Here is a 13,281-nt window from a genome sequence, read left to right as displayed (position 1 = left end):
CTTCCCCGACTAAATATATGCAAGTATTCCTTAAGTTACTCTTGGGATGCCATCAACCAGGTGCTGCCCATTAATGAGCATGGAATTGCTAATGCTGTGGAAGTTGCCAAGCCATTAGTAGCCTGACGCTTCACTCTGATTTTGACGAATGTAATGCAGCTGAAGCAGAAAGTGTCAGGAACTGCACCTGCCATGTGTCTCCTGCACACTGAGAACAAAGGAACACAGGCACTAATGCTGGCTGAACTTCTGCAGGCTCGCTTGTGAGTCATTGCTGTAACACAGCCTTTTGATGATGAGTCCTCCTGGGGTCAAAATGGGAAGAGAACTCCATGCTGTGAAACATATATCCTTATTAATGGTGTGTGTGTATGCCAAAATATGTAGGTGTGCTATTCATTTGGAGCGGGGTCTTATTGGGTTTCTTTTTCAAATGTTTAAGATTGCACCTGCCCACTCTGTATCATTTAATCTGGAGAGGTGTTGTCTTTCCTTCCCTATTCTGAGATATTAAAGTGGTTTAGGAACTTCATGTCAACAGTAGGAATCTAAATCCTCCTCTATTTTGTCTTCACATGTGAGGATAAATCATTACTGCAGTTTTCTCCCTGTTGCAGGAAAAAATGAATGCTTCTCCATAGTAATTTCCCACTATATGAATAACCCAAAATGTTCTCGGGGATTTTTCATTGATGAAATACATGCTTTCTGTACAGGCAAGATTTTTTTTGCACACACATACAAATACCATACTCCATACTGTCCCAATTTGGCAGGGGCTGTCCCGATTAATGCTGTATCATGCCACTGTCTCAGCCACTTCCAGTTTCAGTCTCTTCTGCCAACTTTCCCTCTTTCTTCTGAGCTTACCTCAATTACTGCAAACCAAGTTGAAAGTATAAAAGTAATTTTCAGTTAAGTCATCATGGAGGAGGAGAGAGGATGGAGCAGAGTCTTCCCCTTACCAGTACGCCAGGCAAAAGTGAACTGCTGCAGCCACTCCTAGTTTTTCCTCATTAAGAACTTTTGACATCTTGAACAAACTCTGGTGTTGCTTAGCCACATGTGCTCCAGTTTTCATCTGTGAAATGTCGGAGGGTATGAGGTACCCCATATGTTTTCCCACAGAATAACCCCCCAGGCAAATTTTGTGATATTTGGATACCAGGATAAAATTGTGCAAGTCTCATTGCTATATTATTCTTCCAACAGGGCTTCCCAATTGTTAAGAAAACACACACACACACACACACACACACACACACACACACACACACCTGAGAAATGAAAAATTCAGAATAGGCTTTCCGTCCCTCATCAACCATAACCATTTGTTGAATGGCAAGAAGACAGTAGGTTATTGAAAAGGTAATGGAGTCACATTATATGGTCTTGAGTAATCATCTTTCTTTCTTTCTTTCTTTCTTTCTTTCTTTCTTTCTTTCTTTCTTCAAATATCTCTATTCTGTCTTATATCCTAGAATTTCAGGGCTGTGTGCAAAAAAAATCAATTTAAACAGTTTATAAAACAATTTAAAACAAGAAGAATAATTTAAATAGGCTAAAAGCATAAGTTTTTATTTGGTGGTAGAATGGAGAAACCATTGGTGTCAGTTGGGCCTCTTAAAGGAGGGCATTTCATAACTTGGGTGCCACAGCAGAGAAAACCCTCATGATGTGTTCATTTTGTTGTGACTGCATTGCTATCAAGCTTGTGACCATAAAAGTGACAGGAACTGTACTGGTGGAAGGCTGTTCTGGTGATGCTTTACAATGATTCTGTAGTAAATTTAGGAATTTGACAATCTGTCAGTTTCACTAATTCCCATATTTTTAAAATCTCAATTTCTTTCCTTCCTAAATATGAAGACATGTGAAAAGTCTATAGAAAGGAACTAAACTGAAATTCTCCTCTATCTGCTCTGACTAAATTCTATAGTTATAGTTTTTCTCAACAGCATAACCTGTTGAATTAACATGAACACTAACATAAGGATTTAGATACAGGTGTTTAAAAGTTCTGAGTGTTGATGGACAAATCTGACCATTTCAATTTCTCTGTTTAAAACAAAAACCTCTCAATTTCTTTTCTTCCCATATATAAAGGAATTTGTAAATCCTGATGAATGAATGAAATAAGTTGAAAGAAATTTTCACCCACTGTTAGAAAGAATATGAGACATTCTGTAGTAGAAGACAGACAAGAGATGTTTTGTATACTACAAACTGAAGCAGGACAAAGTAAAACAGAGGGGCATCTGGAATCATGAAATGTTCTGATGATGATATCTGTGGTGTCAACTAAGGATGTATCTACGATATACCCATACAGCATTATGTCTGGAAGGTTTTGCTCTTGAAACTGAGCATGTTTGAATTGTGTCTTGAAGACACATTGCACTCTTCACTATAGGGTTATTCACCCAGTGAAAGTAATCCAGGATGAATTTGGGTTGAATCACTGTTGTTCACATGCATCTTGAATGCATCCAATTCAGTTTTGGGGGGTGAAGGGGCTGCCAAAAACCCACTTAACCCAGGATAATTGATACCAGGACTTTCCCCAAGTTTTTTAAAAAAAATATTCACATCACTTTCAGTGTGAGTAACTGATGTGAACAGACCCAGATTAAACTCTGCAAACTCTCCCAGCTGGCTTTATGAGGAGATCTTCCTCCTCTTCCTCTTTCTCTCCACACCCGTTGCTCTGGGCTAGCTTCTGGTGACTGCCTGGGAGGAAAGTGGTATATCCCCCCCCCCCCTCAGACTGCAGAGGATGAGCCCAGGCCCAACAATGTGTGACCCCCACCCCATCTCAGTTGTTGGCTCCTGCTCCAAACTTGCAAAGATGTGGAGCAATACTGTTCCATAGTGTGAATAATTAAACCGGAACGCATGAGTGAGGTTATTTGCATTGTTCCATTACAAAGAACGACATGTGAATGACCCCTATGATAACTCACCATCTAAAGATATATCATATTGTAAATGTATTTTGCAGTTTTCTTCCCCTACCTAGAGGAGCTATCCAGTTAACTCTGGATAATGTCATATATACACAATGTTTCCTTCTAATCTTCTAGTTTTCACATATATTGTCAAATAATATTGTGTTGTTCATCTCTTCCTGTCCCTCTACTCCAGAATGTGTACATGATGCACAGGTTAGTGCCTGGCATGTGCTTCAGTAAGCCTGAAACATCAATGATTACATCAAAGTAATTTCATTCACATTGCAATTGATTGTTTCAACTTGTTCTCTCTCTCTCTCTTGCAAAATGCAAAAATAAATAAGGATGTCTTGGAAAACCCCAAAAATATTATATTTGAAAACAGACAGACAGGCTGTATTGAGGGCGGGAGGTTCAGGAAAGGCATGAATCAGAGATTAACAGTGTAATCCTATGCATGTCTAATTGTACAGTTCCCTCAGTGAGTTCAGTGAAACACACATCCCAGTAGATGTGCTGAAGAAGCAGGAAAATTAATCAATGAAACAAAGTGTTTGTGTTGATGTGCTGTGGAGAGAAAAACATTTCACAAAATGGGGTCCTTGCCTAGTGTTGATGGGTATTTTTCAATTTGTACAGCCCAAGAATGTGGGCAGGATACTTGTGAAAGCTATCACATGGCTACTAGGCTCTTGCCCCTCCTGGCTTATTAAACAGGACAGAGGGAGACTGACTGAGTGAGCAAGGGAAATGATCAGTGCCTCTTTACAACAATGCAGGGTCCCAGCATGACTGAAGGAATCTGATGATTTTGAAAAAACCTTATGTGGATCCTACTGTACTGGATAATTATAGGCCAGTCTTTGACTTCCCTTTCTTGAGCAAGACACTAGATCACGTGCTGGCTTCTAAACTCCAGGGGCTCTTGGATGAGGTGAATTTTCTAGACCCATTTCAGTCTGGTTTCAGGCTTGGTTATGGGACAGAGACAGCTTTGGTCAGCTTGGTGGCTGACCTATTAAGGAACTAGACAGGAGAGTGTGACTTTGGTTCTGCTGGAACCAACAGTAGTTGGTCTTGGTGGCTTTCAATACCATCAACCATGGTATCTTTCTCATTCACTTCATTGAAATGGAAGCTTGGAGGCACTGTTCTACAGCAGCTCCATTCTTTTCTGGAGGAGCACTCTCAGATAGTGGTGCTGGGGGATTCCTGCTCAACTACTTTGCCAGTGGCCTCTGGGTTCTGTCTTGTCCCTAAGAAGTGTCCGGAGTGTTTAACTTTATAAATTGTTTAATTGTTTTTAAAGTAACTTTTATAGTTATACTTTTATTGAAACTTTTTTATAATTTTAATCTGTGTTGTTATAAAATATGTTGTTAACTGCATTGAGTCTTATTATTGAGAGAAAGGTGGGATACAAATGAATAAAAATAATTGTAACAGTTCTCTACTTCATTAATATTTTGATTGCATCACTGTTTGTTATGAACTGTCCTGTCTACACACCAACTAGTGCTCTACTGTCTTCAAGGGTGATATTGCATTGTGATGTGTTTTCCCCGCCCCTCTTAAAAGCAAGCAGTTGATAACTGAAAACACAGAAGGTTTGATCCAGGATCTCCTTCTTCATGGGTGGAAGGATTTCATTCACAAAAGATGCCTCTGCCCAATTTTCAAGAATATCTCCCAGTTTACCTCATTCAACGAGGTCTTCTAACCCATTGTCAGTGGCAGCTAGTGGCCCCCATTTCAGCGGGGCAGTGGAATCTATCTGGGTTCTATTCTTTAAAAGAATAGTCCAAGTTGCTGAACCCTATCTCCAAAATAGGTTCAGCAACTAATAGTTCCTTTAAAGATTGTTCTGAAATTCAGAGCCCATTCACTACTTTCATGACAGGGTAAGCCCTCTGTGAAGCATTTTCAGAGGTTGGGAGGGCTTACCCAGCATAGTTAAACATTCTTAAACCTGGATACAATTCAGATTCTGCAGAGTGCAGATCAGTTTTCATTCTGATATTGCAGTCTTCAAGAAGGACACCACTCTGTGCTGTGCTTTACACTTTCATTCTTCCTCTAAAACAGTTGTGGGGTTTGCATTGCCCCGAGACTGCAGTTCTCATGATGAATTGTACCCTGAGGCTGCAATTCTGTGCACATCTCCCTGGAACTGGGAATAAGTCCTGTGGCACCTACTTTTGAATGGAAATGTTTTGCATTCTTCTGAATGTGGGTTTCAAATTTATTTTCAGTATCTCGGTTACAGTGCAGACACAGGTTGGTATATTGTTAGTGGCACACACATGTGAGTTTCCATTATGAGTGTATATGTCCTTTCTGGGAGTTGCAGAGGTTGTTATTCTCTTCCTCTGAAGTGCCCAAAGCCCACCACCCAAACTGACTAAACTGACAATCTCTGAAGTCCCATCCACAGCATTCCCTGCTTCAAGACAGGGAAGGATCAGAGAAATGCATAGCTAGACACAAAATGATGACATCAGTACTGAAATCCATTGGGGTTCTCTGGAGGGCTCAGTGCTACTGTAATCATTCCAAGTCTGGCTACAGAGACATAGCCAGAAGCTTCTACAATCATGCCTGTTCCCCATAAAGCATAGAATGGCAATGCAGAATTTCAGAGGCTGTTTAGAAGGTCAGAGTGATAGATATTGTTTGTTGTTGGGTGCCTTCAAGTCATTTCTGACTTATGGTGCCCCTAAGGCAAGCCTATCACAGGGTTTTCTGGATCTGAGAGTGTGTGGTTCACCCAAAGTCACCCAGTGAGTTTCCATGCTTGAGTGGGAAATCGAATCCTGTTCTCCAAAGCTATAGTCCAATGCTTAAACTACTAATGCTATACTAATCCTTACAAGATAATTGCTCTGGTGTTACAATCAAGGTGGTAGAACAGAACAGTATAGAACAGAACAGAAGAAAGTAAAAATAATTAAATTCTAAATAGGGAAGCAAAAGAGCTTACTTCATCATGCAGGCAACAAACTTAATGTTTTTCACCAGCCTTTCAAGAAGCAGATTCTTGTGAAGGAGCAGTGGAGTCACTGAGTATTATCATGGGGAGTAAGAGAGATGTGACTACTGATTATAACTAGATGTTGCCACATAAGAAGGCATGAAGGAAGAGAGAACCAAGAAATAAGAAACAAAAAGACAAAACAGTACTACAAATGGATTTTCTCTCTTGCTGGCTGATCTCCTGAACTGTGGAGTAGACAGGAAAACCAGAGTGCATGTATACTGAGAATATTGCTTTTGAAAGCTGTGTGTACATAAATTGTGGAACCAAGAGAAGTGGTGTCTTCTTGTATTGGTTGTTGGCCCAGATTTGAGCCATAGAATGTACCCATGATGTGGGGCAAAAACCTCCTGAGCAGGCTTCACTCAAACAATGGTGCTTGTAGAAAGCAACTCCTAGGTGGTTTTGCTTGGGCACCTTTTTTCCTTAACCAACACCACAAAGTGATCTGTGGAATTGGGGAAGCAAAGTTGGCACACTGCTGGCTGGCATGCATCTGGACTGTTTAGTTCAGGGTGGATGATATGTAGCCTTCCAGATGTTGGCCTGCATCTCCCCTAAACCCTCACTATTGGCTGTGTTGGCCAGGGTTGCTGGGGTATGGGGAGGACACATAGTCCTTACTCGAGGTTTCACACAGTGTCCAAGTGGAGACACTAGTTGTGTTCCCTAGATCTTGAAAGAAAAATGCCTTGGGAGGACTTGACTGGGAAACTGCCTGAGGGCTTGGATGTAGGACTGAGCATATAGACAGACATATGACAATGCAGGACAGATACACTTAAAACACTGTGGCAATGCATGTTTTGCTTGTGACTTTTTGGTAGTGTAAGGTATATGTAGAAAGAAGACCCAAGTGTGAGAGAGAAAAGTTCAGACGCACATTCCCAAATTTTCAAGACAACAGTCTCTGCTAAGCATAAGGGAAATCTATAAATACTTTTATTCTCTTCCTGAAACCCTGCTGACCCATCATCCCCAAATGACCCAGTATTTTACTTTTCCCCACACCATCTGCTGCCTCAGCTCAAACTGAGGGCCTCAGTCACAGCTTGGAGCTGTCTGAAGAACTCCCCTAATAGATCATCCCATGTGGAGCTGGCTCAAATGGTGTCTAAAGTTAAAAAGGAAAAAAAAAAGAGCTGGTAAGAGGGATGGCTGTCAGGGAACATCTGTCACCCAGTACCTGGGATACCAGAGGAGGCAGATGAATGATTGGGAGATGACACAGCTAAAACAGCATGGCTTAAAGGGTATGGAGAGACATACGCTTCTTCCCAGTTCAGGTTCGTACATCCAAGGATAAGATAATGAATTATTACCCTAGGAAATGGAACTGCTAATAAATTCAGAAGCAAAGCTGGGGAGTTTAAAAGTCCATTTTTAAAAGGGAGACTATGATTTATAAACTGCATCCTGGCTTACGTTTCCCATCTCCACTGCCCGTTATCTCAGCATGTGCCTCCTTCCTCCTTTTAAAACTCATTCCCATGGTCTTCAGGTCAAGTTAAAAGGCAACGTTGACATATGAGGTGAATATTTGAAGGATTACACTGGTCTGCTTCAGTCAGTAAATTTTCTGATAAATTGCTTCTATCAAGGGTGGGATTTGTGTGACCCTCCAGATGATGTTGGACTGCAGCTCCCAGTTTTCTTCAGGGTTAGGTATGCTGGCTGCTGGGACTTGCAGTCCAACACCATCTGGAGGGCTGCATTTCCCCATCTCTGTCTTAGACGAATAACTACAAATTAGAGTCATGAAAGATTAGTTACTAAAAGTTGCCTTCAAAATTCTCCTTTGCAAATGTTAATGTTGAATCCAGGAAACATATTCAGGGTAGCCATGTTGACCATATAGCAAAATACAATAATATCCCAAATCCACAAAACAGTGATACTTTTCTTGGGCCTACCAAAATGTCCAAAAACATTATGCAAGCTTTTGAAGCCCCATGGGCTTCTTCATCAGACAAAGGTGATGAAAATCATACAGGAGAATTTTTAAAAGTCACAAGCCTGCATTTTGTCAAGATGTTGTTGGTGTATCATTCTGAGTTGAGATGGTGTGGAGGGATATCTAGGGAGGAAGGCTTCTCCTCTTTCTGGTCACATGGCACTGGGAACAAGGTATTTCAAAGTCTAGGAGATAACATTTGAATTTCATTAGCAATACAAAAAGGTACTTCCTCTGGGATCCAAGATGTCTCTGTCCCTTGTGAGGTCACAGTCTGTTTTGTTGATTTTGGATGTTAATGTTTAATATTCTATTTCCCTATTTCCCCCCTTTTCCCTGAACTTTTGCATTTATCTGCGTTTCCTGCCCAATAGTATTTGATTACAGCATGTAGTATCTCGCAGTTAATATTTAATAACATTTGATCAGTGACTGGTATTTAGTATTGAATACCATATACTAACCAATTTGAATCTAAACAAATGACAGTTCCCTTGGCTGATCCAGGAATGGGTGTCCAACTTGTTTTGAATAGCATTGTATTCCTTTTAAGAAACACATTACTAGCACTGGATTATTCAACGATCTAATGTTTCTCTCCTTTATAGCTATGCAATACTGTTTCATCATAGGCAGTGGATAGTCACAGTCATGAGTGTTAGACTCTTGAGGGAGCGGGGTTCTTTGATCATATAATGTCAATGGCATATCAGTGACATGGGATAGCAATTTGTTTCTGGTATCAGTCCAAATATTTGTTTTTCTTGTTCAAATCTAAATGGTTTGGGACCTGGATAGCTAAATAATTAGTTCCTCCCATGGAAAGCTGCTTTCTCTGAGTTTCACCACTGAGTTTCACCACTGGTAGGCATGAACTATAAGGTCTTCTCATGAGTAGCCTCCAGTCTGTGGAGTAATGCTATGAAAGCAGTCCACACTAATACCCTTTTTCTGTGAATTACATGAGATGCCAAGGATACTGTTTATGTACATTCTTTCCATTTGAATAGGCTGTGATAATCTGTAATCTATTATGATTTAATATTGTTGTTATTATTGCTGTAATAATAATCATACTGTTATAATTATGATTTTTATTATTGTATCATTTGTTCATTTATTCTGATCCATGTTTTATTGTTCTTTTTTGTTACAATGACTGCAAGCCACCTTGATGGTCTGAACTGTGATGCAAAGACAAGATATAAATGTTTCCATAAGAGAGAGAGAAAGCTATCCCAAAATGCTTTATTGGTGGTCTTGAAACTTTGGTCCATCAACAAACAGTTTCTGTATTTATTTATGTTGCTTTTCAGGTAGTACATTGCAGTACAATTTATCTGCCATGGAGCTCTCTATTGCAGGCGTGGTGGCACACATTCTGATGTGCATGTTCAATTGACATAAGGCACTATGGGCACATAGGTCACAAACCACTTTGTGCCTTGTTTTGGGACAGAGATGGCTTTGGTCACCATGGTGAATGATTTACTCTGGGAGCTAGACAGGGAAGGTGTGTCCTGATTGTTTCTGTTGAACCTCTTGGTGACTTTTGATGCCATTGACCATAGTATCCTCCTGGGCCATCTTGATGGAATGAGACTTGGGAGTACTGTTGTACAGTGGTGCTGGGAGACTGCTGTTTGACTCCTCAGGGTTGACCTGTGGGGTCCTGCAGGGCTTGGCTCTGTTCCCCTTATTATTTAACATATTCATGAAACTGCTGAGTGCCATGATGCCCAACTCCATTACCCCTTCCACCATAAGGCAAAGAAGCTGTTTTAGTCCTAAACCAGTTCCTGCACAGAGAATACAATGGCAGTGCTGGGCCATGCAGTCTGCTCGCTGTCACAACAGAGTTTCCACTGCAAACAGCTGATCTTTTTAGACTGGAACAATGTCCTTTTGCTCTGGGATTGGTGTGGCAATGCTGGATTGGCATCCAGAGTGGCCAGTTCTGACCCATGACTATTTGCCTGCATTGTCTGTACAGGACAATGCAAGACCAGTGGGAACATGGGCCTTTGGGCTCATGTGTTTAGCCCCTCAGTGGCTGCTCCCAGGCTCTGAAACTCCCTTCTCAGAGAAGTTGCACTGGCACCCTCCCTACTTTTTTTTAAAGACAAACTCAGGAGATTATCAGATGGGGGGGAAATCGAGGAAGAGAATAGAATAGTCCAGGTGAAGTTGCACAATCACACTGATGATTTTCAGACAATGTTGTGCTCATCCAGAACTTAATGCATGAAGATCCTGGAATGCTCCAGCAACAAACCATTTCTGGGACTTCTCCATGAATGGTTTCTTGCTGGAGCATTCCTGGATCTTCATGGGTTAAGTCCTGGATAAGCATGGTGTACAACCACACCACTCTGCCGGGAGTAGGCCTTTTACTCCCAGCTCCCCCCCTCCACCATCTGATAATCTCCATTGACTTTTCTGTTTAGACAGGCATTTGATGATTGACTATATAAGGCTCGTCCCACCAAATAATGTGCCAAATCTTGCTAATTGTTGTGCTGATGTGTGCATGCATTTTAACTATGTATTTTAATCTGGTTTTAATTTTTTAATCTCATTTTAACTTTTGCATTTTGTGGGGTTTTAATTATATGTTTTTTAATTTATTGTAAGCAGCTTTGTGTCCCAAACTGGAAAAAAGGCAGGATAGAAATACTGTACACTGAAATGCATTTGCACATAACACTGAATCAAGATCTGCTTGAACCATGGTTTACTGAGCAATCCAGAGCTAGTAATCAGAAAGTAAAGACAGCTTTATTCACCCAATTCCAGACTTGTTTTCCTTCTGCCTCATCTGCTAATTCTTGGATGGTATTTGAAACATACTAGTGGAATGTCTTTTGTATGTTTGTTTCTGGGTGAGTATTTCACTTATGGTGGAGTATGTATTTTACATTTGTGTGTGATGGCAGTGGTTTTACCTCTGTGTGACTTTTTTATGTGACTTTTTATGCTTGTGCAATAAAATGCATGGATTTTGTTGTTGTTGTTGTCTATTTGGGGGATTTTTTGCCTCTGTGTTTTTGCCTTATGTGAAATAGGCATTTTGTTGTGTTTTGTGATTACAAATATGTGCTCTGCCATTTTGAGATCTGACCACCTCTGTGTGGTTTTCAGTGATGAGCTGGCCACTGTGGCTGGAGAAAATGAGGAAAGATGAGGATCACAAGCAGAAAGCAAGGAGTGATATTTTTTGCCCAATGAGTGGTTCTTTTTGTAACTCTTGCCTCTTTTCTTTACAGTTGAGAGGCTTGGACAAGACACAGAAATACATCAGCAAAAAGGCAGGCTTCTGGATTCTTCAGACATAATAACAAACTATGGTTAAAGGGATTCAGGATTAGATTAGAATTTGTTAACATTAACTAAACTGTGATTTGTTGCTTGGTGTGGGTTCAGGTATTCAAACAAACCTCAGTTAAGGCTGAACAATCCTGTATTAGCATTATATGTGAACCAGGTCCTTGTGTCATAGAATTCACAATTTCCCCCTAGCTGCAGCACATTCAAGAAGAAGAATAGCTACAGTACTATAAAGGGAAAAGCTGTTTTCTAGGCATGGTTTTCTGCCATAACTGATCTTTCCATTAATCCCACCCTGTACTTGATAAGCTTTCAAGATCCCTCAGTCATCTCAAAAACAGTTTTGAAAGGACATGATGTATCATGTTTGGCAGTATTTGATGGCTCACAAAGAATAAAATTTTATCATTGTCAATATTTACTTGACGGTTGGCATGTAATGGGAATTTTTTTGGTTGCCTCATACCATTTGATAGATAAGATGTAATAGCAGGCAGTATTACATAGTCTGACATATCTTAACCCTGTCAAAATGAAAACAATTGGATGGAACCAACAAATCTGAAGTTTACATTTTGAGTTTAAAATTTCTGGTTGAAGAAAAAGTTTATTTTGAATTGGAAACATCTTCAAAATATGTACAACAAATATGAACTGTCAAAATAAAAATAATTGCAGGGAAAATTTCGAAAGTATATTATGGATTTTGATATGACTCACAGATAAGGCTAAAACTTAGGGACATGTAACAAAAAATGTAAAGGATGAAGCAAAGAAAAACAGTGCCAAAGAACTTAGAAAATTCTGGCAGACATAACTGTTTGTGCTCATCCTAAAGGCTGGTGCTTCTTGTAAGTGCTCCCAGGATGGACGATGCTCTTGCCTTTTGCCACTCTACTCAAAGAAAGGTATGATTCTCATATATATATATATATATATATATATATATATATATATATATATATAATGTGTGTGTGAGAGAGAGAGAGTTAAAGAGAGTTAAAGTACAGTTCTTACATTGACATGTGCATAAGTCGACCCAGTTTTTGGGGGGTCAATTTTTAAACTATAGTTTCTAGACTTATACATGAGTATACACAGTAAATGTGTGAGTATTTATGAATGTATGTTTCACCTGTAGCACCAACGGATAAAACTTCATTTAATATTCTGTATATATTCTTAAAATATATGGAATGCAACCCAGATAACTGGAAGAAGCTTCTAAATGTCTACTTTACAAGTATCCACAGATCTTCCTGAGATTGTTCCTTGTGAAGTGTTGCACCTGAGAAAACAAAAAATAAAATTTTAAATGTACTTTGCAAAAATAAAAAGAACGACCACCCACTTATATCATCAAATGAAATTTCCAAGAAACAGCTGCAACTAATTTTCAGTGAAATGTCCATAGAATTTTTGCATGCTACCAGAAACTCATCAAAAACTGTAGGCAATCTTCAACTGGGCATGAATGATAAAGGCACCTCACCATCTTGCTTACTGAGTGTGAAGTGAACTTAATTTGTTATTTTGCAATGAATGCGCACAGAAGAATAAAGCTTTAAAGTTAATTGGCTTAATGTTTATAGCCACATTGGTCCAGTAGAATTTAAAAAATTGACATATTGATAGGATAATCCTTTTATTAATGACAAAATTCACCAAATAACAAACTTGCAATACTCTTAGGGTCATTTTTATTACATATTGTGTAACAGTAACAAAGGGAGGCTCCCCACCTCAGAAATATAGAAAATGTAACAATTATTTCAGGACCAAAACAATTTTCATGGCTTATGAAATTCTACGTTTGGCTGAAGGATTGCACTGTCAGTGAAGGCAGGGAACTTTGATCACAGGTTTGTGATTGTCTTCCAAAATGGTGCCTGGGTCTTTTCGTAAGGGGCAGCTTTCCTTGAAATGTGTCGTCTCTTCATTTAAACATTACTGCAGAAATGCAAAGGAGGAAAATGCTGTTCATTCATGTGTCCTCTTCTACCACTTGTAGGGAA

Source organism: Sceloporus occidentalis, unplaced genomic scaffold (assembly GCF_023333645.1).
Source record: "Sceloporus occidentalis isolate IW3139 unplaced genomic scaffold, rSceOcc1.0.p SCAF_1, whole genome shotgun sequence".
NCBI lineage: Eukaryota > Metazoa > Chordata > Lepidosauria > Squamata > Phrynosomatidae > Sceloporus > Sceloporus occidentalis.
Note: the sequence above shows the minus strand (reverse complement) of the source record.